At 39.6% G+C, this 27364-nt stretch overlaps 1 protein-coding gene across 2 annotated transcripts in view; it reads right to left on the bottom strand.

Moving 5' to 3' along the window:
• The window catches only part of LIMA1 (LIM domain and actin binding 1), a 93764-nt gene extending 67314 nt beyond the window's left edge, over positions 1 to 26450 (bottom strand). Inside the window, exon 1 of one of the 2 annotated variants that reach the window (XM_084877378.1) lies at positions 26303 to 26450. The gene's annotated coding sequence lies outside the window, so the exon portion shown is untranslated. The remainder of the gene's footprint in view (positions 1 to 26302) is intronic. The other variant, XM_084877377.1, reaches the window with a different exon arrangement.
• Between the last annotated feature and the right edge of the window lie 914 nt (positions 26451 to 27364).

The raw sequence follows: 27364 nt of genomic DNA, 5'->3' as shown, positions 1-27364 counted from the left end.
CTTAGGGCGAGGTCTTCAGCTGCTCCAGGAAACCTACTCTGATATAGGCTTACCTAACCTAGTGAACTGGCTCTCAGAAACCATCTGGGACAAAAGCAAATGGGCTGCCACTAATAAATTCCTGAATCTTGTTCTTATAAGCCCAATCTAAGTCCTCTCTCTCTGTGTCTCTGTCTCTCTATCTCTCTCTCCTGAGATGGCTACTTGTGCAAGAGGCATAGTTGCCTGAATATAGCCTTGAAAAATTAAAGAGAGCAAAGTACAGTGGACCTTTGAACAATATGGATTTGAACTGTGCGGGTCCACTTACCCTGCTTCCCCAAAAATAAGACAATGTCTTATATTAATTTTTGCTCCCAAAGATGCGCTAGGTCTTATTTTCAGAGGATGTCTTATTTTTCCATGCGCTAGGTCTTATTTTCGGAGGATGTCTTATTTTCGGGGAAACACGGTACATGCAGATTTTTTTCAATAAATTCCATTAACATTTTCTCTTCCTTATGATATTCTTAATAACATTTTTTCTCTAGCTTACTGTATTGTAAGAATATAGTAAAGTAGAGGCCCAGTGCACGAAATTTGTGCACAGGGGGTGTGTCCCTCAGCCCAGCCTGTACCCTCTCCAATCTGAAACCCCTCGAGGGTTGTCTGACTGCCCGTTTAGGCCCGATTTTGGTGGACATCCCTCTCACAATCCAGGACTGCTGGCTCCCAACTGCTCACCTGCCTGCCTTCCTGATTGCCCCTAACCGCTTCTGCCTGCCAGCCTGATCACCCCCTAACCAATCCTCTGCCAGCCTGTTTGCCCCCAACTTCACTCCTCTGCCGGCCTGGTCACCCCTAACTGCCCTCCCCTGCAGGGTTGATCGCTCCTTGCAGGCTTGGGCCCTCCCAACTGCCCTCCCCTGCTGGCCATCTTGTGGTGGCCATCTTGTGTCCACATAGGGGCATCCATCTTTGACCACATGGAGGCAACCATCTTGTGTGTTGGAGTGATGGTCAATTTGCACATTACTCTTTTATTAGATAGGAAATACATATAATATACTAAGTATGTGTTAATTGACAGTTTACGTTATTGGTAAGACTTCGAGTTGACAGTAGTCAAGTTTTAGGGGAGTCCAAAAATCCAAAGGTATACAGACTTTTTTTTTAAAATTTTTTTACTGATTTTTAGTGAGAAAGTAAGGGGGGGGGGGGAAGAGAGAGAGAGATCCATTCATGTGAGAGTGAAACACTGGTTGGCTGCTCCTTGCATGCCCACCACCTGGACAGGTACCCTGACTGGGAATTGAATCAGCAACCCTTTGCTGAACGGGATGACACCTAACCAACTGAGCCACACCAACCAGAGCAATTTTTTAAATTTATTTTTATTTCAGAGATAGGAAGGGAGAGGAGAGAGAGATAGAAACATCTGTTGGCTGGCTCCTACACATCCCCTGCTGGGGATCGAGCCCACAATCTGGGCATGTGCCCTAACCAGAAACACAACTGGTGACCTCCTGGTGCACGGGACAACACTCAGTCAATGAACCACGCCAGCCTGACTACACAGATTTTTGTCTGCCTGGGGGTCAGCTCCCTTACCCCTGTCTGCATTGTTCAAGGGTCAATGGTACAACAAACTCACTTGTTCAGAGAAAATGTTATTTTTTTAGAAATAGATTATAGAGTGTTTTGTTTCTTTGTTTTTTAACTTGCAGTTTTAAAGTTTTCTTTTATTATTAACCAAAAACTCTTCAGTTTAGATGTCAACAGATAAACGGGAACAACTAGTTAAAAGGAAAAAAAAATTAACAATCTTGAAGGTACAAAGGGAAATTTTAAACAAAAGCAATGTGAAATATATGCCCACATAATGTTTTATTTTTATTTCCAGAATATAAACTACATTTATTTCTAAGGCTATATTTTTGTGTAAAAAGTAGTGATTGAAAAAAATTTTAGCCGGTTTGGCTCAGTGGATAGAGCGTCGGCCTGCAGACTCAAAGGTCCCAGGTTCGATTCCGGTCAAGGGCATGTACCTTGGTTGCAGGCACATCCCCAGTAGGGGGTGTGCAAGAGGCAGCTGATGGATGTTTCTCTCTCATCAATGTTTCTAACTCTCTATTCCTCTCTCTTCCTCTCTGTAAAAACTCAATAAAATATATTTTAAAAAAATTTTAGAAGCTAATAGCTTTTTAAAAACATTTTATTTTGAATTTAGATTTTCAAAATTACAAAGATAGTACAAAAGTTCCCAGATAGCCTGGACAGTGTTGAGTGTGGACATATGAACCAGGAGGTCAGTTTGAGTCCTGGTTAGGGCATATCCTTGCAAGCAGGAGGCAGCTGATCAATGATTCTCTCTCATCATTGATGTTTCTATCTCTCTCTCCCTCTTCCTTCCTCTATAAAATCAATAAAAAATATATATTTTATTATTTTTGTGTTGTTAATCCTTACCTGAGGATATTTCCCCATTGATTTTCAGAGAGAGTGGAAGAGACAGTGAGAGAGAGAGAAACATCAATGTGAGAGAGACACACGAATTGGTTGCCTCCCACATGGACCCCACAAGGGGGATGGAGCCTGCAACTGAGGTACGTGTCCTTGACCACAATCAAACTCAGGACCCTTCAGTCCGTGGGCCAATGCTCTATCCATTGAGCCAAACCAGCTAGAGCAATAAAAAACATATTTTTTTTTTTAAAAAGTTCTCAAATAGCCTGGCAGTGTTCTCATGGTTAGAGCACTGGCCCTTGCACCAAAGTGTCATGGGTTCGATTCCTATCAAGGGCAAGTACTCTGGGGCAGGTTGGTGCATGTGGGAGGCAACCAGTCAATGTGTCTCTCTCACATCTCTCTCTCTCTCTCTCTCCCTCTTTCTCTCTCTTCCTTTCTTCCTTTCTCTCCCTCTCATTCCCTCCCTTTCTTCCACTCTCTCTGAAAAGCAATGAAAAAATATCCTCAGGAGTTCCCATGTAGTTTTCACCTAGCTTTACTTTACATTACCACAATATAATTATCAAAAGTAAAAAATAAACATTGGTACAATAACTATTACTAAACTACAGACTTTGTTCCCTGAATTATTTTGTTGCTCAAATTGTCTCACCTTTGGCCATTGGAGCTCTTTCAGCTTGGCCCTGGTGTCCTTTCAACATACTACCAATTTATTTTATTTTTTTATTGTTTGAGCATTTCTTCACTTTCCAGCATTATAAGATGTTCTAGACTTATCTTGTATTTGCCCTGCCCCGGCCCTGGAATCAACAATTTCTCAAAAGTGCTGATTCCTTTTATTGGAAAAGCCAAGATCTGGGTACTGGCATGTTCATTACTACTGATATGTCACTGCTTCTAGGGGACAAAACCAGGAAATATATAAGTATATTAACCTACGTATCTATACATATCTATATTTCTATAGCTACCTGTCTGTATACATATTTTTAAACTATAAATTTATACTGATACTTTTTATTCCAATCTAGCACCACAAGGTTCATTCCAATATATATTCCCTTTTATTTATTTGTAACTTCTTTCTCTGATAGTGAGAAGCCTATCTCCATAGAATTTTGATATAAAAAGAAATCTAGAATTCCAAAATTATGCCATTACCATTATCTATTCCCTTAATACACTGTATTTTTTTTTTTCTCATTCCAGCTGGAATGCTTCCCCTTCCTCAATGTATTTGCCTTTCAAGTGAGAGACTACGTCTTGCAGAACCTTTCCTGAACTGCTCCTGACCTATTCCCAATCAGCATAGGTAATTTCCTTTGCCTTATAATTTTGTCAATCTTTTTTATCAAGAAAGATTCTTGAGGTCAAGGACCTCTTGCTCTCCTAGTATCTAGTATATTGCTTTATAAATAAAAGGAACTCTATAAATTTGTCTTGAATAAAATTGCATGAAGGTTTAAATTTTAACCAAAACACTATCAGTGCAAAAAAATGCTTATTATGCAGTCCAAAACTAATTGTCAAGAAAGGACATATCATTTTTTCAGAACCATGAATTAATAATTTTAGTTTATTTAAACTCTGAGATAAACTCAAGTGATATAAAAAAAAAAAATGGGACCATTAAATAACTTTAAATACTATACATAAAAGGCTCTCTGCTTTACTATCCAGGAACATGGCGACAGACAAGTCTGTAGGCATGTTAGAATAATCATTGCTACTGTTCTTGGAAGACCTTTAGCCAGGCCTCTGTAGACACATGTACCCCAGACAATAGGAAAATTATAACAATGACCAAATTCTCAGGGCTCACCAAGGACATAGATGTTTGCATCAAGGCAAATTCACTTTAATAACATTTTTTCCTCTCCTTCTAAGGATATTTTGTTCTTAAAAAAACACTAAGATTTAGAGCAAGAATAATGAAGAACAGATTGTATAAATGAGAAACAATGTCACTTCTGGAAACTGCTCACCAAAGAAACAGAGCAACTTTCACCTGGCACTCACAAACATTCATCTGTAGTGATTCACACTTTACCACTCCAAAGATAAAAGAAGAAGCAAAAAAAAGTTCACTCGGGTAGAATCATCGTTCCCCCATCTTGCCTATATGTCAGGAGAAAAACAAGTGTTATGACAACCCATCTGAGCCCCTGATCTTTCCCTTCTATCTTCCCAGTACTTCGTCTCACCTCCATCTCTGACTATGCCCTAAAATCATGCTCACATTTTCGATATGTGTGTATACATATTTGAAATTTGTATATATGGATTAAATAAATAAGCCCCTTTCCTCTTATGCCTCCCACCCCCATCCCGGCTCAAACTACCTCCTCACCTTACTCCTACCTACACAGCCAAACCTTAGTCTCCAGATACTCACTGTTTCCACTTCCTCATCTTCTATTCATCCCTTTGCCCACTTGGCTCTGGCTTCTACTCCTACCATTCTCCTGAAGATCTCTTAACTCAAATCCAAGGACCATATCTCAGTTTTTATCATTTTCTGTTGCCATTTGAATTATTAATTGTTCCTCATTTTTGAAATTTTATTTTCCCTTGCTTTTTTTTTTCTTCTTAAACGGCTCTTCTGATTCCTTTCCTATCTTTCAAACTATGCTCAGTTTTCTCACTGAACCCCTTCTCTGGCCCTCCACTCACCCCTCTTCCTAGACATTAGTCAAGTGTCAGTTTCTCTCCTTTCTGTGGGTGAGCTCAGCCATGCTCAAGTCATTAAAGGTCACACCAGATGATTCCCAAAGCTGTATCTTAAGTCCTAACTTTCCTGACTTCCAGACCTAAAATTTCCATTGCATGCTGGATAGTTTCCTATGTCCCATGAAGACACAACATAACACAGCCCGAAGCATATGTATCCTCCTCCTTTATTTCTACCCCTCAAAGTAAGTTTATTTAACCACAGATAATTTTTCTCAAAAGATGAGATGGCATATGTATTTTTGCTTATATCAAACAAAACAATATAACATAAAAGACAATATGATATAACAAAGTATGTACAATGTCTGAAGTTAAAAAGAGGGCTTACAGGTTCTTTTTCTGCCTTTTTCCAATTCTGTTGACCATAGGCGATTTATTCACTTCCCTGAAAAATGTACCGTCAACTACCTTGGCTTATCAAAAATTCTATATATAATGTCTACCACGTGACACTGCAGAGAGAATGGCATAGAGGCTAAGAGGATAGGCCTTGGAGTTTAAATCTAGCTGTTCAAATCTCATACCGCTCATTAGTTGTGTGATCTTGAGCAAGTTATTACACTCTGTCTCTGTTTCCTACTCTCTATATTGGGGGGAAAGAACCTACCTCATAATATTGTTTTGACAATTAAAAGAAGTTGCTTGCTTAGTTGCAGCAAGGAACTTCCTCTCTGAAATCAGTAAAAATATATGTTAAAAAAAACACCACACAAGTTCCTAAATGTCAAGTATGTACTATACTCCTAGCACTTAATAAATGCTAAATAAATCTTTAATATTATCATCATTATTATTAATCAGCAGTGTTTCACACAACTCTTTTATTTTTGACATGTGGACTTTGTATACACTTTTTCTCATACCTTCTCTCTCTGATTCCTGGCCTTTGTCCTTACATTCTCCTCCATGGTCTTATGCTACTGGTCCCAGCTTAGATGACACTTTCCTCCAGATGCCTTCCCTGACCCCTCCAGCCTGCTCTAGGAGGTTTGCCTTAAGTTCCTAAAATGCTAGATCTAGCCCTGACTGGTATGGCTTTGTTGGTTGAGCATTGTCCCTTGAACCAAAAAGATACAATGTGGACCAGCCAGAGTAGCTCAGTTGGTTGAATGTTGCCCTGTATATCAAAAGATTGCTGGTTCAATTCAGGTCAGGGCACATACTTAGATTGTGGGTTCAATCCCAGGTCAGGGCGCATATGGAAGACAACCAGTCAATGTTTCTCTCTCAATGTTCCTCTCTTTTTCTCTTTCCCCTTTTCTCTCTATAAGCATGCCTTCAAGTGAGGATTAATTAAAAAACAACAACAACGTAATCAGTGTTGGGGATAGATCTACTACTCACTCATCATTGATATTTCTATCTCTTCCTCTCTAAAATATATAAAAATATATTTTAAAATAAATATATTTTTACCTCTCCCTTCCTCTCTGAAATCAATAAAATATATTTAAAAATAAGTAAGTGTATTTTTATTGATTTCAGAGTGGAAGAGAGAGGAAGAGAGAGGGAGAAAGAGAAAGAAACATCAATGATGAGTGAGAATCATTGTTCCGCTGCCTCCTGCACTCCACTTTTTGGGGATTGAGCCTGAAATCCAAGCATGTGCCCTGACTGGGAATCAAACTGTGACCTCGTGGCTCACAGGGTGACACTTAACCACTGATCCATGTGGTTGAACATATGTATTGTAGTTTTATTGATTTTGAGGGAGAGAGGGATGCCTCTCACATGTACTCCAACTAGGGGCACAACCAAGGTATTTGCCACTAACCAGGAATCAAACTCTAGACCTTTTGTGCAGAGGCTAAGGCTCTAACCACTTAGCAACTCCAGCCAGTGCAATTCAAGTATTTTTTTTTTTTCAAGTATTTTCTTACAAATGCTAATTCTTTCAAATAACTATTGGCTTTTCAGGTAACAATGCCAAATAATATTTCTAGAACCCCAAAAAGGAGCTAATGTGAGAAATAAAAGAAGGAAAATTAATTCAGTTGGTCACAACCTTGAGTGTATATAAGAATCACCTAGGAAATTTAACATACTGACTTCCAGGTCTCAGCCCACAATTCTAATTCATTTGGTCTGGAGTAGGTAGGGCCTATGTAGACCACATTTTAACAAAAACCTTGAAGTGATTGCGGCATTGTAGGTATACCCATCACACACTGAAATAAAATATTTTTATTATTATTGATTTTATTTTTTATTTTTAATATATTTTATTGATTTTTGTACAGAGTGGAAGGGAGAGAGATAGAGAGTCCGAAACATCAATGAGAGAAAGTCATCGATCAGCTGCCTCTTGCACACCCCCCACTGGGGACGTGCCACAACCAAGGTACATGCCCTTGACTGGAATCGAACCCGGGGCCCTTCAGTCCCCAAGCCGATGCTCTATCCATTGAGCCAAACCAGTCCCGGCTTATTATTGATTTTAAAGGGAGAGGGAGAGAGGGGGGAAAGTGAGAGTGATTGAGAGAGAGAGAGAGAGAGAGAGAGAGAGAGAGAGAGAGAGAGAAACAAACACATTGATCAGCAACGTAGGCATATGCCCAGATCTGAATTAAACCAGCAATCTTTGTGTGTGTGTAGGAAAGTAAGCAAGAATTTGTTTGACCAAAGCAAAAACACACTTAGGACATAGAAGGGCATAGAAGAAGCAACAGGGGAGCCACGGCTGGGCTGCTCACTGGAAAGTCAGAGAATAGGGGCCTGGGAGACAGGTTCAGGGGATTAGCCTGGGACAAGCTGCCACTGTCCAGTGCCTTAATTTCCTCGTTGTGTAAAATTAAAGGGATATTAGTAAAATAGCCTAGAGTTTTTCTAGTAGCAGGTAACAAAATTAGTGAGTTGTGAAATCAGTTCAGTAGGACAGAACCAACATGTTTGTTTGCATTAATGAAAAAGAACAAAATGAAAATAGGAAAATGTCAGAACATCACGCATAGTATAGGTACTCTTTTATAAAGCTTTTGTTTGTGTGTGTGTATATATATAAACTGGGTAAGAATGCTAATTTTTAAAAAAAATATATATATTATTGATTTTTTACAGAGAGGAAAGAAAGGAGATAAAGAGCTAGAAACGTTGATCAGAGAGAAACATTGATCAGCTGCCTCCTGCACACCCCCCACTGGGGATGTGCCCGCAACCAAGGTACATGCCCTTGACCGGAATTGAACACGGGACCCTTCAGTCCACAGGCCGATGCTCTATCCACTGAGCCACACCAGTTTCGGCGAATGTTAATTTTTTATTGTGGGATGTGGTTAAGAATTATTGTTTGAAAAGAAAAATATTGCTTGACAGCTGTTGGTATGGATGAAACTGAAAGCCTCATATGCTGCTTATGGGAATGTAAAGTGGTGCGGTTGCTTTGGAAAATACTTGGCATTTCCTCAAAACGTTAAACATGTAATTATCAAATGACTCAACATTTCCACTCCTAGATATATGTGGTGGGGGGAGGGTGTTGTATCTTCAAGAGAAATGAAAACACATGTCCATATAAAAACTTGTACAAGGATGTTCATAAAATATTATTTGCAATGGCCCCAAAGTGGAAACATCCCAAATGTTCATCAACTTACTAGTGGATAAACAAAATATGGTCTATCCATATAAAGGTACATATATTATTTGGCCACGAAAAGAAGTGAAATACTGCCCTAGGCAATTTGGCAGAGTGGATAGAGCATCGGCCTGTGGACTGGAGGGTCCCAGGTTTGATTCTGGCCAAGGGCACATGCCTAGTGGCGGGGGGGGGGGGGGGGGGGGGGGGTATGCAGAAGACAGCCAATCTATGATTTTCTATCGTCATTATTTTTCTCTGAAATCAATCAATAAATATATTTTTTAAAAAGAAAATAAAAGAAGTGAAATACTGATACATGCCACAGTATTGGTTAAAACTTGAAAAATTATGACATGGGTCTCTTTAAACCATTAAATTTTTAATTTTATAATTATTAGAAAAACTACCTCTTTTTAAATATTTGTTCTGGCCACTTTGAGCAATTACTTTTAGTAGTTTTAATTCAAATGTCAAATTAAACATAAATCACTGTATTAGTAAAAATGTTATTAAAATGCAAAAATAGTAAGTCCAGATATAATTGTTGGGCCTTTATGAGGTTCTTGCACAATTAAAAAATTTTAATCTTTAATTATGTTAGTGATTTTCAGAAGAGTTTCAGCAGCCAAGGTGGAATCCCTCCTTTCTCCCCAGAGCCCCACCTTCCTTCCCCCTCCCTCCTCCTTTCCTTGGGGGACCTCTCCTCCTCCAGAGGCTCAACAAGCACTCCAAACCAGAGCTGTCATTGTCTTCAGTAACTTCCTTAGTCAGAGTGATGGATCAAGAGATGGGCCTGCTTATCATAAACAATAAGAAATAGAAGTCTGGCCCTAGCTGGTTTGGCTCCAGCTAGTTTGGGTAGAGCATTGGCCTATGGACCGAAGGGTCCCAGGTTCCATTCCAGTCAAGGGGCACGCATCTCACCTGCAGGTTCCTCCCCAGCCTGAGCCCTGGTCAGGGGCTCATGCTGGAGGCTACCAACTGATGTGCTTCTCTCACACAGCTACTTCTCTCTGTCTTTCCCTCTCTCTCCCACTCTCTAAAAATCAATGGAAAAATATCCTCGGGTTAGGATTAAAAAAAGAAAGAAAGGAAGAAATAGGAATCTGGTCTGACAGGTGTGGCTCAGTTGGTGGAGTGGTGACACATGCACCAAGAGGTTGCCAGTTTGATAGCCTGGCAGGGCACATGCCCCAGATGTGAGCTTGAACCCAGTAGGGGGTGTGCAAGAGGCAGCTAATAGGTGATTCTCTCTCATCCATGTTTTTCTCTCTCTTCCTCTGTCTATATATATATATTAAAAAAAAAAATCAATAAAAGAAATAAGAAATAGAAGTCTGCCTGCTCTTGTCCACCCCTTCCCCCAAGCCCATTCTATTTCTCAATGATAACCTCTGTGACAGTTTGGAATATAAGCTTCCTAATATTGTTTATATGTGGTAGCAATAATAATGATAATACTAAACACATATCTCTGTGTCAGTCTCCGTTCTAAAAGGATGTATCTACATATTGTATCTAATTTTATCTTCACAATAGGTCATGAGGTGGATATTATTATGATGCTAATTTTACAAATGAGAAAACTCAGGCACAGAGATGCTAATATACATTATGCACAAACGCACATTAAAAAAATTATAGCAGAGCCGAAACCAGTTTGGCTCAGTGGATAGAGAATCATGATTCTCTCTCATCGATGTTTCTAGCTCTCTATCCCTTTCTCTTCCTCTCTGTAAAAAAATCAATAAAAATATTTTTTTAAAAAATTTATAGCCGAAACCGGTTTGGCTCAGTGGATAGGGTGTCAGACTGAGGACTGAAAGGTCCCAGGTTCGATTCCGGTCAAGGGAATGTACCTTGGTTGTGGGCATCCCCAGTAGAGGCAGCTGATGGATGTTTCTCTCTCATTGATATTTCTAACTCTCTATCCCTCTCTCTTCCTCTCTGTAAAAAATCAATAAAATATATATTTTTTAAAAAGCATCTAAAAAATTATAATGGTCTTATGTGAATGTGCTGTATGGCCATTATTTATTTCCCCTTGGACATTTCCCACATCAGGACATATACATCTACTGCAACCCTTCAAGACCACTTATTATTTCACTCCAAAATAGTCTTATTTAACCAGGCCCCTGCCAATGAACATTTAGGTGGCTTTAGGTTCTTCATTATTAAGAGCAAGACTGTAATGAACATGCCTCTGCTATTGCCTACTTGAAGATGTGCACCTATGGTATAAATTCCCAGAAGCAGCATTTGTAGTTCAAAAGGCCTATGCATTAACATTTTAATAGACATTCCCAAATGTTTCTCAAAAAAAGTTGCTTCTTTCCCCCCTCCAAAATATTGATGCAAATATACATATATATATATATATATATTTGCATCAATTTATATTTGAACCATCAGCTAAAAGAGAAAGCCGATTCACAACATCCTTGTCAATATTAAGCATTATTAAACATTTTTAATTTTTTCCAATCTGCTAGATGTGGGAAAAATAATACACGATTGTTTGTTTTTATTCCTTTAATCATGGGGGAGGTCGAGTATATTTTCAAATGTGTATTGGCCACTCAATACATTTACTTTTCGATTATAAATTGTTTATTATCTCTACAACTTAATTACTTTTTAAAATTGCACAAGGACTTTCTGAATATCATGTGTAATTCATTGTACAATTCAAATTGCCTCTCACAGCAGCTGTCCTTTCCTGGTGTCTGATTCCTATCCAGATCTCATTAATATTCTTTCTACATAGAATTGTTGCTTGGCTATACAGATGAGATCCTAGTTTCTGCAGAGTTCCCTTTTGTAGGACATCTACCCCTTGACTGCTCATTAACATTCCTGCTAGAGCACAGTCCTCCGAGGAGTCTGACTGACACCGCACGACAATCCAGGCATTGAGATCACTGTTTGGGGTTGTGCTCCAGCTGCTACCCTCAACTCGCCAGTCTAATGCCTCTCAGTTGGGGGTGGGGGAGGTTATGTGTGAAGGGAGGGTTCTCTGAATATCAGGACTATATTTAGAATGTGAATATCTCACGTGGAGTCCAAACACATCTAATTTTTCTGAAAAGAGTCTCCTACATTCCAATGTAAGAACAGGTTTGAGAGTTTAATTTTGGCTTGATCCCAGAGTTATTAGGCCAGAGCACACACAGATCCTAATCACCCAGATGGACTATGTCAGAATCAAGCAAAAGTTTGGGCCACCTTAGCATAAGCCTGGGGATCAGTTATTGAGTGCATGTCTTATGCAAGGTGATTCATTCCAGCTGATCTTATTCACTTAATCCTATGATACCATGAAACAAATATTAGTGTTCTCATTTTACAGGAGGAGAAATTGAGGCTCAGAGGTTAAATAAATTGCTCAAGGTCACACAGCTAGTAAGAGGCAGAGCCAGCATTTGAAACAGTATAAGACAGTGGTCGGCAAACTGCAGCTCGAGAGCCACATGTGGCTCTTTGGCCCCTTGAGTGTGGCTCTTCCACAAAATACCATGGCCTGGGTGAGTCTATTTTGAAGAAGTGGCATTAGAAGAAGTTTAAGTTAAAAAAATTTGGCTCTTAAAAGAAATTTCAATCGTTGTACTGTTGATATTTGGCTCTGTTGACTAATGAGTTTGCCGACCACTGGTCTAAGAGATCCTAATGTCCATGCTCTAACAACTCACTGCTAACAACATCTTCCCAGAACCTGAGGGTAGTCTGGGCCAGTCTTATCCTCCTAAGTATCTCAAAACTAGAAATGGTGGAAGCATTATCTCAATCTACTGAGATTTTGCATCCTGGCAACTTTGACTGTTTGGCTCAATTAAACTCACAAAAAAGACTCCAAAAAAGAAAAGGAAACTAGAAATGGTAATGCTTTATATCTAGGCCGACTCTGCCCAGGTTCCTTTCAGCTCTGGCCTAAGTCTTGAGCCTATCACTTACTTATTAGGTAACATTAGGAAAAAAGCCTTAGCCTCCCTCATCATCTCTAAAATGTTCTTTTAGCCTGGCCGGTGTGGCTCAGTGGTTGAGTGTCAGTGGTTGAGTGTCATGGCACATGCCCAGGTTGTAGGTTCAATCCCCAGTGTGTGTGTGTTTGTGTGTGTGTGTGTTGGGGGGGGGGGGGGGAGCAGTTGTGCAGGCAGCAGCTGATCAATGATTCCCTCTCATCATTGATGTTTCCATCTCTCTCTCCCTCTCTTTTCCTCTCTGAAATCAATACAAAATATTTTTAAAAAATAAAATGTTCTTTTAGCTCAGTGCTAAAATATGTGCTTAATAATAATGATTGTGATAATAAAAGTAGCTAACATTTATGGAACATTTACCATATTTCAGATACTGTTTTAATTGTTTTGCATAATAAAGGTATTAATCCTCACACACAGTAACACACTCAGAATATTATGGTCTCATTTTACATATCTAGAAACTGAGATCTAGAGAGGTTAAATAAATGTTATCTCTTATTCATTTTTTAGGAGGCTGGCATGGAAACAAAATGATCTTTAGCACAGAGAATAAAGTTCTACTGTACAATGCATTTCAGGGTCAACTTATTTTTGTTAAACCTGAAATTTAAGAGACAATATCTCTAATACTTTGAGAAACTGGTAGTGAGTACCAGGAACTCCAGATCTGCTCAAAACCCTGACACCATTTCTCTGCACCAAAACATCTAAACCTGTCAAATTATACCTTGTAAGGGCCAAATTCTAGGTGTTCTCAACGCCTTTGTAAAAACTCTTAAGTTGAAAATGATATAATGATTACCTTACATGGTTTCTCTCACTTTATTCATTCACTTGAGTATCTTTTTGTGCTTTTCAAACCCAAATTAGTTTTTTACAAAAATGTGGTAATCTTTTTTGTTGTCGTGAGAAAACATTTATTGGGTAAATTACAGAGGTAGAAAAAGTAATTCCGAGAAGAAATAGGTTTGGGAAACAAATTATAGAGGTAAAGGGAGGGCCCTCTGAGCTTGGGAGTGAGGAAGCTAATGGTTATGTGCCTGGGGCAGGGGAGGGGGGAGATCAGGGAGAGCACGGGGTAATCTTCGTTTATCTTACTTAGATGATTAAAAGAATAACCTCCAGTTGCAGCCTTTAAAAACAGACTTTGGTTTAAAATTTTTAGGTCATAAAGAATCATATCTTTTTTTCCTTTAAATTAAGAAATTAGTAGATCGAATCCAAGTTTAATTCTACCTCTCTCTCTCAAATCTAATTTGTTATATATTCACTTAGTTCTCCTTCCCTTCCACCCAGTTGATAATTAACTCATTGTAAGGGCAACAAGTCAGTAAGGGTTTTTTTTCATACATAGCAAGTAAAATCTCTTTCGGAAAGTAGAAAAACAGATAATTTTGATAGTAACCCTTAAGGGGGAAAGTAGAGAAAAGCAAAGTTAATTGGAAAAAGAATGTGGAAATTTAGAGTTGACCAAGGCCACAAAAGCATAGGTTTACTCTGAACAGCCTGTTTCTCCTTTAACCTTTGTACCATTCCATACTTTATCATCCGGTGCATCAAATGTCAGTGCCCGGAACAGTGTAGGGGCTCAATAAATACGTTATACAAATAAAAAACAGTACTATGCTAGTTCTCAGTTGCCATATCTCTTGACAAAGATATAATTGAATATCTGCCTAAACGCTCACAGGTCTTGCCAATTACATGCTTAATTAAGACAAAGTGGATAATGAAAGGAGTCTTCTTCACAATGTCAAAGCAGAAGAAATATAAACAATTATTTTAAGAAGGCTGCTTCCGTTAAAGATATACCACCTTATACAGTCCTTTGTCCTTAATAATTAAGCAAGATTTCTCCAAATACAGGGCTTCTTAGTTTCACTCCTGGCCATTTCCAGGAAGGGCCTGGCTTCCATTCTTCTTATCTGAAATTTTAGATGGTGTGTTTTTTTCAGGTCTTGCTCAATCTGAAAAGCCAACTCAGATCAATTTAACCAGTCCCTTAAGCAGGAGAATTAAAACGGGTTTACTGAAAAGTGATTCTTCTCTAGGCAAGTTCTCTAATCTTTCCTTTCTGAAAACAATCTGAGAAGCTAACACAGAACAATGCTTTAATCAAGGACAAGGACAACCGAAGCTTGTGACAATTCTTCACATAAAGAATTACCAAATCACACAGCCACAGAAGTAATAAAATTCTGCTCATCTTCACTGATGTAATGCATCTTATTTCTTAATGAGTACTGGTTACAAACATATTAATGCTAGTGTTTTAATTAAATTTTAATGTTTACCTTCTAAAATCACATAAAATTATGGTGCTGTTTAAAAGAGCTTTTGGGAGAGATTTATTGAGGGATCTTTTAGTTGGCTTGGGAAATCAAATTTTTTTTTTTTTGTCTCAGGTTCTTCATCTAAAAAACATAATAATTCACATGACTATGAAGATTAAATTAGACAGTAAAAGTCAAAGTATTTTGAAAGATCATAAATTGTTATTATTATTTTAAATAAAATTTTCATTCAGTTTCAAGAAAAATGGAATTAAAAAATAAGGTTACCCAATGAAGAGAAATAGGAAGATATTAGAACTGATTAGTTACATTGTCTGGCTCAACTAGTTGTTAACAAGAATCCCTTGTTTAAAATTGTTGTTGACAGTCCTTCCAATCAATACCCTCTCCTATTTCAGGGTGTATAGTAAGTATAATGAAAATATACTTTCCTTGAAGATTTTCTGTGGCTTCCTTATTTTTCATATAGAGAAGGAAAGCAGAAGAAAACTTCTGGCTGCTTGAAGATTCTAGTCAGTTGGATTCTAGTTTTGCTACACTTGCTTTTAAAAATGTAATGAGTGTTAAAAGACTAGCATTGGCCTTAGCTGGTTTGGCTCAGTGGATAGAGAGTCAGCCTGTGGACTGAAGGGTCCCAGGTTTGAGTATGGTCAAGGGCTCATGCCCAGGTTGCAGGCCCGATCGCAGAATGGGGCATTGAGGAGGCAGCCAATCAATGATTCTCTGTCATCATTGATGTTTCTATCTCTCTCCTTCTCCCTTCCCCTTTCTAAAATCAATTTAAAAATAAAATAGTATTGGCTCGCAGTAGTAACCCTGGAAGGAGATGCTGACAGGTAGTAAAACGGTGGCCTGGATCCTGGGAACACCTTGGAAAACCTGCACTCAGATGGAACTGAGCCCTGCCTATCACAGTATCCAAACCTTTGTCCTGCTACCTTCAGAAGTCCTCAGAGACCGCTACCTGATTTGAACCCTCATGGGGAACTACCTCAGCTGTTGTCCATTAAAACAACAACAACAAAGCTTTGGATTGTGAACCAAAACAAGAATTGTTAAAGTGAAAAGTCTATCTTCAAGCCTTATTTATTCATTCAACAAGTATTTATTGAGCACTTAACCATGTGTCAAGCAGAATTGTTAAAAATACAACCTTAAGAGTGACAGACAAGGTCTCTGCTCTCATGTAGCTTCCATTCTACTGTTGAAGCAGGACAATTACATGCTGTGAAGAAAGACAAAAGAGTAACTGGAGTGGTGGTGGGGAAGGGGGCAGATGTTTTAGATAGTGGTCAGGGAAGGCCTCTTTGAGTAAATGACATTTGAGTGAAACCTGAATGATGGGAAGGAGAGAGGCAGCCAACCAGGTGAAGAGAAGATATGGGGGAGTTTTCCAGCAGAGGTAAAGGCCTCAAGACAGGAAAAATATGGCTAGTGAGTGAATGAGAAGTGAGGTGATCACAGAAATGAATGAAAGCTGGATCGAATAAGGATTTATAAGCAATGATTAAGTTATTTCAAAATTTTTTTTATTGATTTCATAGAGGGAGAGGGAGAGAAAGAGAGACTTCAATGATCAGAATCATTGGTTCTTCCCCCCTAATGGGGAAAGAGCCTGCAATCCAGGTATGTGCCCTCACAGGGAATCAAACCGTGACCTCCTGGTTCATAGGTTGACATTCAACCACTGAGCAACACGGGATAGACAGCAATGAATGGTTAAGATTTCAATTTTATTCTAAGTGTGATATTAAGCTGAACATTGTTACATAATAATATTTGCAAGATGAGATATATTTCATGTACTGTGTATTTAATTATTTATTATATGAATAATAGCTATGAAATGAAGAGGTAAAGTTCTCACTTAGAAGGCTTATAATCTTGTAAGGAAGCAATAATTCATATATAGTGACAGCATTAAGGTAAAAAAAGAAGTAAACATAAAGTGCTAAGTGAAGACTAAGCAGGGAGCCACTGATTCAACTAAGAGAAATTAGAAAAGGCTTTTTTTTCTTTAAATTGGCATTTTATTTGAGCTCTTAAGGAAAAGGATTTTAGCAGGAGTTGGGGGAGGAGCATAAGGCTGTGGGAACTGCATGAGCAAAGGCACAGAGGCAGGAAAAGACTGGGTGGGTCCAGGAAACCACGAATCATTGTGTAACTACAGTGCCAGGTGGGTGGGTAGTGATGTAGGAGATAAGCCGGGAAAAATAGGCTGCCAGGGCATGGGAGTGGGGGTCTTGAGTGGCATGCAGAGAAACTTCCTTACTTGACTTGGGCACTGGTTCCCCTTAAGTGTGTGAATTAATCTCTTGAGGTACTTCCATTCCCCAGATATATTTATTTGTAGAATTTTGTAGGACCTGGGAATCTAGCTCTTTAACCAACACCCCACGTGATTCTGAAACATGTAATTGAAGAAACCATACTTTGAAAATCAGTGTTCTATTTTTTTTTTTTTTAATGACTGAAAAAGCAACGACAAGCCAACTCTAAAGATGCTCAGCAATTTTAGTAGAAAAAGGGGAATCTGAATTAGAAGACATGAAAGAGGCATTGAGGCATTATCACTGTTGGGGTAGAATGTTAATGATTAAATGTGGGAGGAGAAAAGGACTGAAGTGTTCAAGACAATTCAAGCTTTTTCCTTAGGGAGACTAGGAAAAAGGTGGATGCAGGTGCCTGGTACATAAGGATTACCCACATGGTCTACCAGGTAGTTGGAAATATGGATCTGAAGCTCAGAGATATACAAAGGCACTAAACATACTGATTTGGTATTCCAAAGTAAAAAAGAAAAATTTAAAAATCCTATATAATCCTATATAATAAAACCATAAATTGCAAATTGTCCCCTTGACCGGGAGTTCGTCTGGGAGTTTGACCAGGGGGTGAGGCCGGCTGGGTGAAGGGAAGGAGGCCCCGGCCAGCAGCCGGCAGCCGCTAAGGACCCAACCAGTGCACAGATTTCATGCACTGGGCCTCTAGTTAAATATAAAAAGCAAAACCATAAAAATTAGAAGCAAATTGAAGTGAATACTTAATCCACCTCTGGATGACAAAAGACTTTTAAGCATGAAAGCAAGAAAAGAATCCCAAAGAAAAAGATCTATAGATAAATAATAATAAATCATGTATAAATTAAAAGACAATTATCTAGTTAAACAAAAGAATTGATATTCTTAAAAATGAAGAGCTTATACACATATCACAAGGAAAAACACTAAAAATAATTTCCCTACGAAATAGTGAAAGTTGTTAAATAACTTGGCATAGCAACTTAAACCTTTTATCATAACATAAGACTTGCTTTACATTCACTAGAGATGATGGTGCTATGTGGCATAGATCAGCAGGGCTTTCAGACTTACTTTATCAAGTTGCCAATCGTCAATCTGTGCAACTTCTATTGTCCAATGGGAGCAAGCCATTAAATTGCCACCAGGCTCCATTAAGCCTTGCTACCCCTGTGTAAACTGCCTTTGCTGTACCCAGTCTTTCCTCAGGTTCTGTATATTTAAAATGGATGAAGAGCTGAAACTGGTTTGGCCCAGTGGATAAAGCGTCGGCCTGCAGACTAAAAGGTCCCAGGTTCTATTCCGGTCAAGAGCATGTTCCTTGGTTGCGGATACATCCCCAGTAGGGGGTGTGCAGGAGGCAACTGATCAATTATTCTCTCTCTATCCCTCTCTCTTCCTCTCTGTAAAAAAATCAATAAAATATATTTTTAAAAAATAATAAAATGGATGAAGATTAGGAATGGGAGATAAAAAAATTTCAGAATATACAGTGAGCTATTCATGTTGTATGGACTTTGAGATCAAGAGCCCAACCTTCTCACTTTACAGATGAAGCTCAGAGAGGATGAATGATTTACTCAGGATAACCTAAGTGGTTAGTTTTCAACACCAAGTTGGGAATCCTGACTTTTAAGGCAGCCAGTACCCTTTCTGTTTGTAGGGCTGCTTCAGCCATCACAAGCTCTGGCTTCTCATAGCAATGGGCATTTAAAACACCACAATTTACACTTCTTGTACACTTTCTACTTTGTCGTTCCACTTATTCAACCTGGCTTAATACAAACCTATACTCTCTCCCCCAAATAAATGAATGAACCCCAGACAGAAAAACAACATAATTATAATGTTAAGGCCCAAATAAAAATGGGAATGAATAAACAAATTATAATTCACAGAAGAAATTGAAATGAATGTATTAAGATTGTTCACTCTCACTAATAAAGAAATACAAATTAAATAACTCTTGCTTATCAAATTAGTAAAGATTAAAAAATAATATTCAATGTTATGAAGAATGCAATATGATGGGCACTCACAATCACTGCAGGTGAGAATGTTAATTAGCCTAGTCTTCATGAAAAGCAATTTGGCAGGAGGCTTAGTATTTTTAAAATTTCATGCCATTTGACACAGTAATTCAACTTCTGAGAATCTAACCTAAGGAAATAATGAGTGATTTGTACAAAGATTTATGCATAAAGTTATTCTAAAATTTTTTCACTTATTAATAATGTAACACTCAAAACACCCAAGTACACAGTTAAATTATGCAACATCAATGCAATATGGTATTAAACATCCACTAAAATTGTTTTCAAATGATTTTCATGCCATAAAAAGCTATGACATAATGTAAATAAAAAAGCAGATACAAAACTGTCTCTACTGTAATAGTATGAACCCAATTAGCTGTGTGTTTGTGAGTGTGTGTATGTCTGTGCATCAAAGAAAAAAAAAGACTGAAAAGAAATACATCAGCTTATAGTTCTCTCTGAACAGAAAAAATATTTTATCTTCTTTATAATTAATTTGCCCCAGGTTTTTTTATAATTAGTATATGTATTTTTTATTTTCTAAATGTGAATATATAGTTGTATTTGTAAAAATAAAACAAGAATTATATATATATTATATTGTTAATGTGTGTTTTTAAAATATATTTTTATTGATTTCAGAGAGGAAGGGAGAGGGAGAAGGAGATAGAAACATCAATGAAGAGAGAGAATCATTGACCTGCTGCCTCCTGCATGCCCCCTCTCTGGGGATCAAGCCTGCAATCCTGACTGGGAATTGAACTGTGATCTCCTGGTTCATAGGTCCACGCTCAACTCCTGAGCCACACCTGCTGGGCTTATGGGTGTGTATTTTTTTAAGATAAATTTGCAAGTCACTTACATGGAGGTGTTAAAACAGATCAAATTGCACAGGTGAAGAGTATAATGAGAATAGGATTCTGGACAGGGCCATGGCAAACACCCACATTTTAAGGGGCAAAAAGACTGTGAGTTACTGAAGGGAGCAAGGGGTTCGAATAGAAGACAGAGAACCAGGTAGTCGCATCAAGAAAGCCAAATGAAAGGAAGAACCAGAGAAGTTGTCCTCTTGGTCAAATGTTGCCACGTGGTAAGGAGGACAGTGACAGGGCCGTTAGAGGGAAATCACTGGGACTATGTAAAGGCAGACAGATTTCCTCTAGTACTGGAGACAGAAGCTAAATCTGAGCAAGTGTTACCTGTTCAGTAAAACTGACTATGAGGAAAAGAACTCCTGGGCCATTTGCTTGATTTCAATTTATGGAAGAAAAAAAGAAATTAGAGAAAGCTAAAGCCAAGTAAAAGCGTAACTGGGTTACTGATCTATAGGTGATGAAACAAAAATTGGCAATACTTTGGCATGCAAGAGAAAACATGTTTGAAAGAGTGTAAGATTTTTATTTTTATTATTATTTTTTTAAAAATATATTTTATTGATTTTATACAGAGAGGAAGGGAGAGAGATAGTTAGAAACATCGATGAGAGTCATCGATCAGCTGCCTCTTGCACACCCCCTACTGGGGATATGCCCGCAACCAAGATACATGACCTTGACCAAAATCGAACCCGGGACCTTTCAGTCCCCAAGCCGATGCTCTATCCATTGAGCCAAACCGGTTTCGGCGAGTGTAAGATTTTTATTTTTATTTTATTTAATTTATTTATTTTTTTAAATAAATTTTTATTGTTCATATTATTACAAATGTTCCTTTCCCCCCCTTCTCATCCCATCCTCTGCCCTTTCCCCACCCCCCATTGTCCTCATCCATAGGTGCACAATTTATGTTCAGTCTCTTCCCACATCTCCCTCTCCCCTTTTCCCCAAGAATCATCAGTTCACTCCCCTTCCATACCTCTGATTCTATTATATTCAACAGTTAATATTGTTCCTCAGATTTTCTTTTTAGTTTCCTTGGTTTTTAGATTCACTTGTTGATAGTTACGTATTTGTTGTTCATAATTGTTATCTTTATTTACTTTCTCTTCTGAAAGAACCCCCTTCAGCAATTCATATAATTCTGGTTTGGTGGTGATGAACTCCTTTAGCTTTTTTTTATTAGTGAAGCTCTTTATCTGACCTTCGAATCTGAGTGATAGCTTTGCTGGGTAGAGTATTTTTGGCTGTAGGTTCTTACTATTCATCACCTTGAATATTTCTTGCCATTCCCTTCTGGCCTGCATGGTTTCTGTTGAGAAATCAGCTGACAATCGTATAGGTGTTAGCTCTTGCTGCTTTTAATATTCTCTCTTTGTCTTTTGCTCTTGGAATCTTAATTATGATTTGTCTTGGTGTGGTCCTCTTTGGATTCCTTTTATTTGGAGTTCTGTGTGCTTCCTGGACTTGTAAGTCCAATTCTTTCACCAGGTGGGGGAAGTTTTCTGTCACTATTTCTTTCAGTATGTTTTCGATATCTTGCTCTCTTTCATCTTCTGGGACCCCCATAATTCTGATGTTGGATCATTTGAAGTTGTCCCAGAGGTTTCTTACATCATCTTCAATTTTCTGGATTCTCTTGCCTTCTAGCTTCTGCAGAGGAGTGTCTTCTGGCTCTTTATGTTCCAAATCTTTGACTTGATTCTTGCGATCTTCTATTCTGTTTTTAGGACTCTGTAAAATATTTTTTATTTCAGACAATGTATTCTTTATTTCTTGTTGATCCCTTATCATTTCTTGTTGATCCCTTTTCATATCCTCATAGGTCTCATTTATTTTATCGGCCTTTTCTAGGAGACTCTTGAAAAACCTTATAAGTGTGGTTTTGAACTCTATATCCAGTCGCTTTTTGTCCTCCATTTTTTTCGTTTGTGATCTATTTGGTTTAGGCATTTTCGCAGGCAGTTTTCCTGATAGGGCGGGGTTTCAGGGTGGAGCCTACAGCCTTGGCTTCCGTCAGCCCCGCCCTATGCGACTCCTGAGACTCAGGGTCCTTCAGTACTTGTTGCAAGCGCCTCTGAGAGAAAGGTGCCCTTGATTTTCGCCTGCTGCCAAACTGTCTATGTATGCTCTCCCCCAATGAGTCCAGTATTGGGGTTCAGTTCAGTTGGAAGTGGAGTTGGAGATGGCGTTCAGAGCAGTCTGGAGCCCCAGTCTCCTTCCCGTCAGGGCACAGCCGGCCGGCCCTTCTCTGCGCGCAGTGTGCGTGCCTCCAGGACCTCCTCTCGCCGTTCCCTGGAGTTCCGCCTTACAGCCCAGCTCCCTATGGGTGAGCCTGGGTCCCCAGGGTCTGGCCTAGAATTGGGGTTCAGAGCAGTTGGAGCTGGGCCCAGCACAATCGGAGCTTTTCTCTGCTTCCCGCTTGGGAACGCCAGCCAGGCACTCGGCCTCCCTCCTCTCCGGCTCCGTCCTCTCCGCGCGCCGCGTGTCTCCGTACCTTAGGCTTTTACAGCTCCTCCGAGCTTCCTTCTGGTTTTCTCCTTGCTTCTTGTTGTAGGATTTCCAGTCAGTCGACTTTCCTGTAGTTCTGGGTAATGTCCATTTTATATTTTAGTTGTATTTTATTGAAATTGTTGTGTGCAGCTGCGGCTAGTTGCCTACCCGAGCAGCCATCTTGGATTCTCCCCTCAAAGTACCGAGTGTAAGATTTTTAAATAGTAAGCTCTGTTATAGGATAAATATAGGAAAAACAGCTCCACATTTGTTATCAGAAGTACAAAAAAAGTTGCATTTTTTCTAAATATAAAAGTTCTTAGTGTCTGAGTAGCATTGTTGTTAAGAAATTCTTTATAAGAAAGAATTATAAAAATAAAAGAAAAGAAAAATAATCTAAATTTTCATGGTATCATGTTAACTTCTTATAACTGGACATGTAAAGTCTCTAGAAATGTTTTCAAGTTTTAAAAAAATCATTTGACATGCTGAATAATGAATTACTTGTTGGGTCAAACCTTGTCCTTTTTATGAGAAGAGGTCTTCATTAGCACAGTAACTTGACTGAGGCTCAAGGACTTTGCATCCAGTCACAGAATAAACATATCAGTATAGTCCTACCAAGAGCACCATTGACCATAGAATCTCAATTCTGCAATTAAGTAGAAACTACTCAATTTACAACCACTCATTTGTTACTAGAGAACTTTGAGAGTCTGTGCTAAGTGATTTAGCGTCACCTAGAGATTACTGTACACAACCCAAAATAAAGTACTTTAACTTCTTATAAAAATATATATATATACAGTGAAAGACGAGAGCAACCTTAAAAAACAAACAAACAAAAAAACAACCAAAAACCAATAGTCTTTTCTTATGGAAATTTCTGACTTCAGAACCAAGTTAACCCACCTTTCTATCTGCAGAAGGAGTACAACTCCAATCTAAATAAAGATCATCTACTTCTGAGTATATGGAATTAAGAATGCCTGAAAACTAGTTTCATGGTCAATATAAATAATGACAAATTCTCCCAATCTGTGGTTAGGAGGCCTTTTATGGCAAACTTGTCCAATGATCTCTCATACTCTCAACTTTCTTTTTTGTCTGTGTGTCTTTGAAGAACTTCTGTACTTGAAAACATTGTAAGAAAGCAATGTAATCATTGTCGGTACCCAAAATACATGGAAATATACCTTTCTAAAAATTCCTGGTGGAGACCACTTTCCTAGAGTGTAAATGGAAAGAAAAGAGGTAAGCAGTGTCAAAGAAACAAGTGCCATGGCTCAAATTGCCAAATGAAACAACCACAATCTCTATTATTAACGCACAATCTTACTTAAAAAATGAAAAACACAGTCACAGAGAAGGGACCATGTTATGTTCATCCTCCCTATACCAGGGCACTGGCACACAGTAGGCCTACAGCTATATGACGAGCACTCAAGACTGCTAGACTTCAGATAATCAAAACTCTACAAAGAATCTTCAAACTCTTCTGACTCTTTCCTTCTCCACCCATCTACCCACCCCATCCCTGCTGCCAAAGAAAAAAGAAAAAGACATTTTGAGGACACCTTAGGAAGAAAAAATATCCTCTGTTACCAAGGTATGCTGTTAATAGAATTGCTTTCACTTCTGAAGCTTTCTTTTCTTACGATTATTAGAAGGTTGAAATCTGGCCCACCTTTAACCAGCATCTAGAACAAAGTTTGAATGTACCAAGTTAAACAAAGTTACACAATGGAGCAATTTTTACAAAATGGCGCTGCTTTACTGATGTTGCCAGTACTCTATTCTCTCCCCAGTAGCTCTACAGTTCATGAACTACCTGATAACAACACTTCAAGGCTCCTGAGAGAACAGTGAAAATAGCTCCACCAACTATTTACTGAACTGCTACAGTGCCAGCAACAGGACATAAGCCCATCTTGAAAAGGCCATAATGGGGAAAGAATGCAAGGTAAGAAATATAAGTGATACAGATTCATGAATTAAAGAGAACCCTATTACTCAAAGGTTTTTACTATGTGGTTGTTTACTTTTTTGTCTTGTTTTTAAGGGAAACTAAAAGGCAGAATTAAAACAAACAAACATTATTCTCTGTGCTCCCACAGCACTCTGGACTGATCTATAGTATAGCATCGACCTCACCAACCCTGTAAATTATAGCCAGTGATCTGCCAAACCCATTTGATTTTAAGCTCTTTTACAGTTGGCGATTTGGAACTTTGAATCCACAGTAGAACTGACAAAACAAGAGGCACTTAATAAATGCATGGGGGAAAAATGTTTTTAAAGAAATTACATATTGCCATGCTATGTGTTTTTTTTTTCTATTGATGCAAAACAAAGAAATCTATATATATGCATGCACAGCTTTCTTTATTTTTTCCTTTAAAACCTTCTCCCCTGCTAAGTCTGCAATTCCTTGAAGGTATACTTAAAACGTGATCATCCTTCATCCAGGCTGTAACTCCACAGGAACTTAGAAATGTTTGTTAAGGGTCATCTTCTTTTGTGTATACCTCGGACCTCAAAAGAAAGTTTGTTATTTCACAGTTCCTAACCCTGTGAATTTATCATTTGTGAATAGTATTAGTAATTATGCAGATAAAAAGTATCCTATTTAACCACTGGAACCAAGAGCAAAAGAAAAATTCTTTCATTCAAAAGAAGACACCCTGAACCCCTACAGAGGCATTGTCTTAAAGGCTGATAACTCTCTAAGTACCTTGACTAACTTAAAGAGTCAAATTGATAGAACCATCTGGATTAGATAGGCTTTTGAAAGCTGGAAATTAAGTGAAAGACAATAGTAGTTCAAATATCTCTCACCAGGATCAGCTAAACTCAGTTGTTGTAAGCGCCAGGAGGAGGCAAGGACAAGCGCCAGATGGTTCGCTCCTAGCACTTACAACTTTAAGTGTAGGAGGTGTAGTCAGGGTGTACGGTTACCTTACATTAACACCTACGTGCGTTAGTGACAGGTGCCAGCAATATAAACACGATAGCGACTCGGGGATGATTCATCCGGCTGCAAGGACTGCTATCGTCTCCACACACCTCTAAAGGATCTAAGTGTCTTAAACAGAGTTTAACCGGCAGAATGGCAGGGCAGAAAAGCCAAAGAGGGAGGGAATGGCTAAAAAAAATTAAGGAGGGGAAAAGAGCAGTTGAATATCCTACTAGTATTTTCTTGGGATATACTTTTTGACTATAGATGAACTGCCACCTCCTTCCACCACATCAAAAAATACATAGTTAAGAAGAAGGAGCGTTCCCGATTTAAGAAGAGGGAGTTCCTATCAGCTTCCTCCCTCAGGCAGCAAAGGCTCAGCCCTCTATAATTACTTCCAACCCCGGGGCAGTACCCAGAAGTGAAGGAAGAGCGCGGAGAATCAGCGGTTCCTCCACTCCCTCTTTCGAGGGTAAAGGGGGTCGCTCTCCCTGCGCTCCCCGCGCCCCTGAAATCGCGGGAGAAAGGCGGTGTGGAGGAAAGCCGCGGTCCGCGCACGTCACTTTTTTCGACTGAGGAGGATGCGGAGGGAGAAGGCCCTTACCTGGCTACAAGCGGTCCTGTCTCTGCACCGGCACCAGCCCTGCCCCGGGTCGCAGGCGCTCTGCCTCGCGCACCTGTCGCGCGACCTAAGCAGCAGCACCTACAGCTCCCGCTGCCCCGCCCCGGCCCGCTTCGGAGCCCCGCCCCGGGCCCCGCCCACCGCCGCGGGCGCGCGCACGTCAGCCCGCCTCCCTCGCGGCCTCGGAGCGAGCGTGCGCGCCGCGGGCTGCGTGCCCTGCCCTCGCGGGTCCTCTCGTTGCTCCCGCTGCTCCCTTCGCGCGCGCTCGTGTGTGAGGGGCGGGGCTGCTTAGCCCCGGGCCGAGTCTCCTCGCGGAGGAATCCACGTATCTTAACCGCCTGGGGCTTAGTGCATCTCTGTGTGACCCTAATGAACTCTGACTCAGTGACTGCAGTTTGCCTCAGGAGCGCGTGGGCGGTGTGTCCCAGGCTCTCTCCACTGTAGGCCAGTCCCCGGCCAGGTTCCTGGTGACTTGGGGTAAGTTCTTGGCAGGGAGGGTATGTTAGGGGACGCCCGTGTGCTGTAGTGGAAAGAGCTGTACATTAAAGCTGCCTCGACCGCTTGACGTTCATCAAGTCGCGTCCCCCCACTAGAGCAGACTGGCCCCTTTTACATGCAGGGGTTGGACTAGGCCAGATCTCCAGGCTCTCCTCCAGCAGAGCCAGCCTTTCTCACAGTTCTTAGAAAAAGGCTGTGTGAAAGGTTTTGAGAACTTTAAGAAGGCTAGTTGGCACTTGGTCCTCCTGTCCCCAAACTTTTTTGTTTTTTTAATTAAGTGCGTGTTTTTAAAAAATATATATATATATTTTTCTTATTGATTTTTTTTACAGAGGGAAAGGGAGAGAAACAGAAAGTTAGAAACATCAATCAGCTGCCTCCTGCACAACTCCCACAGGAGATGTGCCCGCAACCAAGATACATGCCCTTGACCGGAATCGAACCCGGGACCTTTCAGTCCGCAGGCTGACGCTCTATCCACTGAGCCAAACCAGTCAGTGCTGTCCCGAAACTTTTGCCCCAGTTTCCCGGGATTGAAGCGTGCCC

Source organism: Pipistrellus hanaki (assembly GCF_964339955.1).
Source record: "Pipistrellus hanaki genome assembly, chromosome: 3".
In the NCBI taxonomy this organism is placed as follows: Eukaryota; Metazoa; Chordata; class Mammalia; order Chiroptera; family Vespertilionidae; genus Pipistrellus; species Pipistrellus hanaki.
This window is presented reverse-complemented; position numbering and strand designations above follow the sequence as displayed.